Here is a 5,765-nt window from a genome sequence, read left to right as displayed (position 1 = left end):
TAGTGCGAATCTGAATGCAGTTTGTGCTGCCAGACTGCATTACATTTTTTTTTTTCCAGTTGAAGTTCTTCAAACTGAATTCCTTCTGACATTCTTCAGATGCTAAGTGAACATTTTCATTATTCTGTTCACAACTTTTGGCACTGGGAGAAAAGGATTGGGGATTTGTTTATCTCTTATTTATTATTATTTTTTTTTTTTTGGGGGGGGGTCAAATTTGTGATGAGAAATTGATGTGGGTATAGCGTTGAGGGCTCTTCATTGAGTTTTGAGTATATTTCAGTAAGGGTGTTGGTGGCGCAACCAGCCTTGGAAATGTCTGAAAAGTCTACAATTTAGAAGTGTTTTGTTCTCAGTGTGACACTATAAGTAGCAAGATGTCACGGTGCTGAAATCTTTGCACAAGGCACAGTACAGACTTTCACATTCATGCTTGATAATGAGTGCGTTCATCTTGTGGCATCAAACTTGAAAGGATGTTCCAGAGCAAGTAAATGCAAGCAAAAATTGGAAGGACACATAGTTTCTGTCTTCATCTGACCAAAGAATTCATACAATTTCACTATGTAAAGAGAGGAATACATCGTACAAAAATAGAAAAGTGCACTCTTCTTTTGCTAGAGGCATGAAGTTTTCAAGCTGTCCATCTGTCTGTCCATCTGTTTGTGTCTGATCTTGTTATCACGGTGTAAGACCGAAAATGTGGTGGATTTACTTGGTACATAGCCCAGGCGTGCTACACGAGTTGTGGAAGGGACGATCAGAGTTTTTGCCAAAAAACCCTCAAGTTGAAGGTCAGAGGTGACTGAACTTTGGCAAAAAAAATTATTTTCATCTGTACATCCATCTAGGAATGTCCAATTGTTGTATAATTGATAGAAGTGATAGAAATTAATAGACTGGTGTGTGAACATAAAAGTAGTTTGAGGTCAAAGGTCAAGGTCATAAGCCACTGCATTTTCCTTAATGCTGTGATAACTTTTGTCAGGGATGTCCTGTGGTAATATCTGGAAAAGCTAGATGTAACATAAACAATTACCATAGTTTAACAAAGTCACCCAAATTTTGCTAAAATCATTTTCTGGCAATATTCTACTAGGTAACTCAAATAATTGTGTAATTTATCCTAATGGACATGACTAAATTGAGAATTTTCTAGGTGTGGAGAGGGTTCAAGGTCAGTCATGGAGCAGTGGTGAAGATCAATGTTATGTATGGCTGATACAATGACATGGGAGAATGCTGGAAATCTGATGGTAAAAAAAAAGGTGAGAGATACTAATAGTAAACAAGCAAATGTTATGTTTGTGAGAAAAAAAAATCAGTGGAGTATTGTGCTTGTTCCTTCATAGAGCAAGGCCAGCGTATATTGCCATGAACGACTGAACGTGGATGTGTAAAAGTGTAAGGTGTTTCTGATGATTTAGCCTTGAAAACTTGTCATTGTGCATTCCCTGGTGGCCACCAGATCCACAATGAAATTGCAAGGTCACCCTCCGATGTTGCCTTGTGCACTTTCTGTACCATCTCGACAAGCTGTGCCATAAAAGTTGGGGGGGGGGGGTTGTTTTTACCATTTCCATCTTTGTCAAGCCTGCAGTCACTCAAGACTATCCGTGCTCTGTGTGGTCGAGGAAAATAAATGCTAAAATGTTACACTTTCGCACAGATGAGGAAAATCACCGCTGTACTTGTGTACCCTTTGCATTAATCTCTATCCGTTGGGAGAAGGCAAAGATCTTACCTGGTATGCTCTGGAGCAGAGGGGGGGGGGGGGGGGGGGAATGGGGACTTGAGGGGGAATGGTTCAGAGCGGCACAGCATAACTCTCGTCTGTTATGAATATTTCTTCAGTGGAGACTTGAAACAAGAAAAGTGCACCTATGCAAGTATACATTCTTTTTTTTTTTTTCCTGGCAACACAGATTTTCTGTGCTTCCGTCGCCCCGTTTCCATCATTTTGCTTCGCACGAGAGTACAAGCTGGGTTCAGTATGTAGTTGGTATGTGCGTCACTTCACAAATACAGACTCGCCGATCTTCAAGTCCTTTGTTCGTTTCTCTGCTTTTGGTGAATTTCTCCAAATCAAGTGGCAAAAAGTTGCATTTGTTGTGCAGCCCCAGACACCCGTGCATGTAGTGTTGGTGTTATTGTATCTCGCAGGTGCAGATGTTTTCTAGGCATTTCAAAACGTTAAATAGCTGTGAAATACTCGGCGTAGATAGTCCAGTTGAGCCTTAGCATTTAACAGAAAAAACAAGTTAAGCAAAAGTGAGGTGTGGGGGTTGTACAGGTTATCGCAGAACATACCACGCTGCAAGAGACTCTACACAGGTATGATGGAAAATCTGTCATGTTGGAATTGGTGTTCTAACCCGTGCAAAGAAAATTGTGTTTAATCGCTGTGGTGTAACTGGCAAATAAGTATTAGGGTCCTTGGCAGTCTGGCTTTTTGTTTTCAGAGATATCGAACACGGCAAATTTGGGGATGATGATTTTGAGATCAACCTCAACATGTCAATTATGTTTAACTTTTTTTTTTTAAATTTTTTAATCCTTTGAGATGTGTTGTATTTATTGAAATTGATTCATGAGAGGCAGAAGCATAGTTAGCGGACATGAAAGAAACTGAATTTCAGAGTGTCTGCAATCTATACTTGTCCCATGTGACATAGCATATCACAGTGCATACAATTATTCAGTGATGGTACAAGAGACAGAAGAACTTATTGTATTTTCTTCTCTTGCTGAGAGAAGGACAGAAAATATGGTGTAATACTGTGTGTTGATTGAACAAGAAACTGGAGTAAATATATATATACCTATATCACTTCGATGGTCACCAGTGTTTCTCATTAGCTTCTTGAAAAAGATGAATAAAAAATGACGCATGGTACATTGATGTTGTGAAGAAACGACCGACATGCTCGTATTTCAGAACATGTGAAACAATCACTGATAAGGTCTTGATATGTTTATATGATGACAATTTATATTGACTAGTAGAGTATAAGCAGTAATATGTTGTCCGTAATCATATGCATTTCACAGCTACACAAAGCATTGTCAAATTTTAAGTTATTTTCTCCTTCACAGTATACATAATAAGCTGGTGAAGCCCGGATTTTTGTCCATGTTGTGCGTGACAAGCTTTCTTTCTGTTTATTCATATAATTTTAACACAGCAGAGAGAATAAAATATTTAAATATCTCTTTCTACTCCTACTCGTCAAAGAGAATAACAGGAAAAAAAGGTATGAAACACACAAGAGAAAGTACTTGTATGTTCGCATTACTTTTTTCCTTTTTTTTTTTCTGCTCATGCAGCCCTCCCTGTAACTTTGTATGGATATGCTTGCTTTGTAAGATGTAGAAATGTAATGTACTCTGGACAACACACACACACACATTGTAATATTTTGAAAATTGTTATGAAGATGTATTACGAAAAAATGGAAACAATTTCTGTGTGTATTCGTGTGTTTTCTTTGCTGTCTGGTGTGTCTTCAGTCTTGAGTTGTTGATGTACAGTGTAGTGGAAATCAGAAGCAGAACATTCAATGATTTGTTTAAAATTTTTTTGTTATGATTTTTTCCTTGAAAAGTTAAGAGGCAGTGGGAAGTGCACTCATGTTCTATTCAAATTTCCTTATTTTTGTTAGCAGTACATTAGATGAAAGTACAAGACAATTTTGGATTACTTCACACTATAAAAGCAATTTGTTTTGTTTTGTTTTGTTTTCAATAATGGGAAACAAGTGAAATGGTTTTGATCACTCTCCAGTTGCAGACCTCCCAACCATCATGAATTTGGAGGAAAGAATCTGAATTTTGACCATTCCCAGCTCTTGTTTCAGTAGGAATTCCCTATCTTTCTTGATAATTCTACCAGACACTCCTATGGGAACTGCTCTTTCTTTCCTACTTTTGAGCCAAAGCATCCCTATTTTTCAGTCAGAAAGGTTGGGAAGTCTGCAGCTGATTCAGGTCACTGAAAAGAGAGAAAGAAAAATGAGAAGTACACCATGTGTTTTAAATAACCATATTGATACTTTAATGCTTTGTATCTTCCTACACATATGATGCAACAAAAAAAAAAAAGATTTTTACTGTGTGTTTGAAGTCTACTACTGCTGATGTACATCAGACAATGAACCTTGTCATAACAGTTTTTCTAACCGTAGGAACCATGTAATTTGGCAGTATACTGATTAGGTATTGGTGCTCTTAGTGGAAATGTAAGGCCAAGATGATGGAGTTTAGCGGCATGCAAATACTGCATTACTTAAAGAAATGGTATAGTATTGGTGGAGATGAGGATTGGGCTTTTAACTTTTTGCAAGATACATTGTACAAGAAACAACTTATGAAATAGTACAGAGCAAGCCATTGTTAGAGGAATTCAAAGTTTGTATGATGAAAATCGGTTTTGGAATGGCTGAGACATAAAAAAAACAAAACAAAACAAAACAAAGCGATCCTAACAAAAGGTGGGTCCCATCTTTTATTAGAATGGCTCTGTTTTGGATATCTGCCATTTCAAAACCAATTTTCATCAAATAAACATTGAATTCCCCTTGGAATTACATCCTCTTTCACATTTCATAAGAGGTTTCTCATTATCTCACAAAAAAAAAAAAAAAAATGCTTGAAACCTGAAGTCCTGTTTCTGTCCCACTCCTGACACATACAGGTACACAAACAAATAAGCCAGTTTGGAGTTATCTCATGGGCGCAATGGTACGAATGACCTTTCTTTTTTCTCGGTCGGTTAGGGGCACTTCACCCATTTTCAGACAGACATAAGCTTTATGCAACAATTTATGGGATTCATCAATCCTGTTCAAACAAAGAATGAACTTGCGCAGACCAGATGACCCAGAATGATCCGTCAATTAACACTTGGGAAAGCATCCATTTCATTACTTTACACTGAATGTATTATCAATCTCTTTCTATTGATACTGCCAAATACCACTTCTGCTATCAGGTGGATGTGCTGGTCATTAGCATTTATAAGGATTACATGAATAATCATTTCATCACAGACGCTTAGCCCAGTCGATTTAAAAACCAACATGCTCTCGTTGGTTCAAATGACCTTTTTTCTGCTCATGCGCAAAGTGGAACTCCGAACTGGCTTAGTCACACTTGCAATTCCACCTTAAGCCCAACATCGGCACAACCCCCAGCGCTTTTCAGTCCCCTCCCCCCCCCCCCCCCCCCCCCCATATAAAGGTAGTAGCACACTTCTGCTTAGAAGTAGAATGACACCACTGAATCTGGGCTGAGGTAGAAGCAATGTACAACTAGTATGACTTCCACATTGCCTAGGTAAGCCCCGTTAACTGATAGACATGCAAGTACAACAAGTGGCATACACGTTCAGAAGGCAAGATAATGACATTACTGATGGCCAACACAATCTGTTTGGCATCACGGCTGATGGTCTAGAAAAGTGTTTGAAATTCTCTTCAAGTCTTCATCTTGAGCTCTTCTGTAGTAGACGATGGACGAGATGATGACTTCCATTTCGGCAAATAACAAGAAGAGAATTTGTCCACAGCATCTACCTGTGATTTCCTCCTTGATTCGAGGATCCAAGACATAAACATAAGGAGAACCATCTCCACAACTTTTTATGGTCCTATCACAATGGAACAGATGCTGCCGACCAGCATCCCGCTCAATTCTTTAGCACAGGGAGTCCAGTGCGGTTACCACAGATGTGCCCGATGATGCGTAAATTGATGATGTGCATGGCG

Source organism: Diadema antillarum, unplaced genomic scaffold (genome assembly GCF_040938485.1).
Source record: "Diadema antillarum isolate AM-2024a unplaced genomic scaffold, OU_Dant_1.0 seq00000345_RagTag, whole genome shotgun sequence".
Taxonomy (NCBI): domain Eukaryota; kingdom Metazoa; phylum Echinodermata; class Echinoidea; order Diadematoida; family Diadematidae; genus Diadema; species Diadema antillarum.
The sequence above is the reverse complement of the archived record's forward strand: the minus strand, read 5'-3'. Positions refer to the sequence as shown.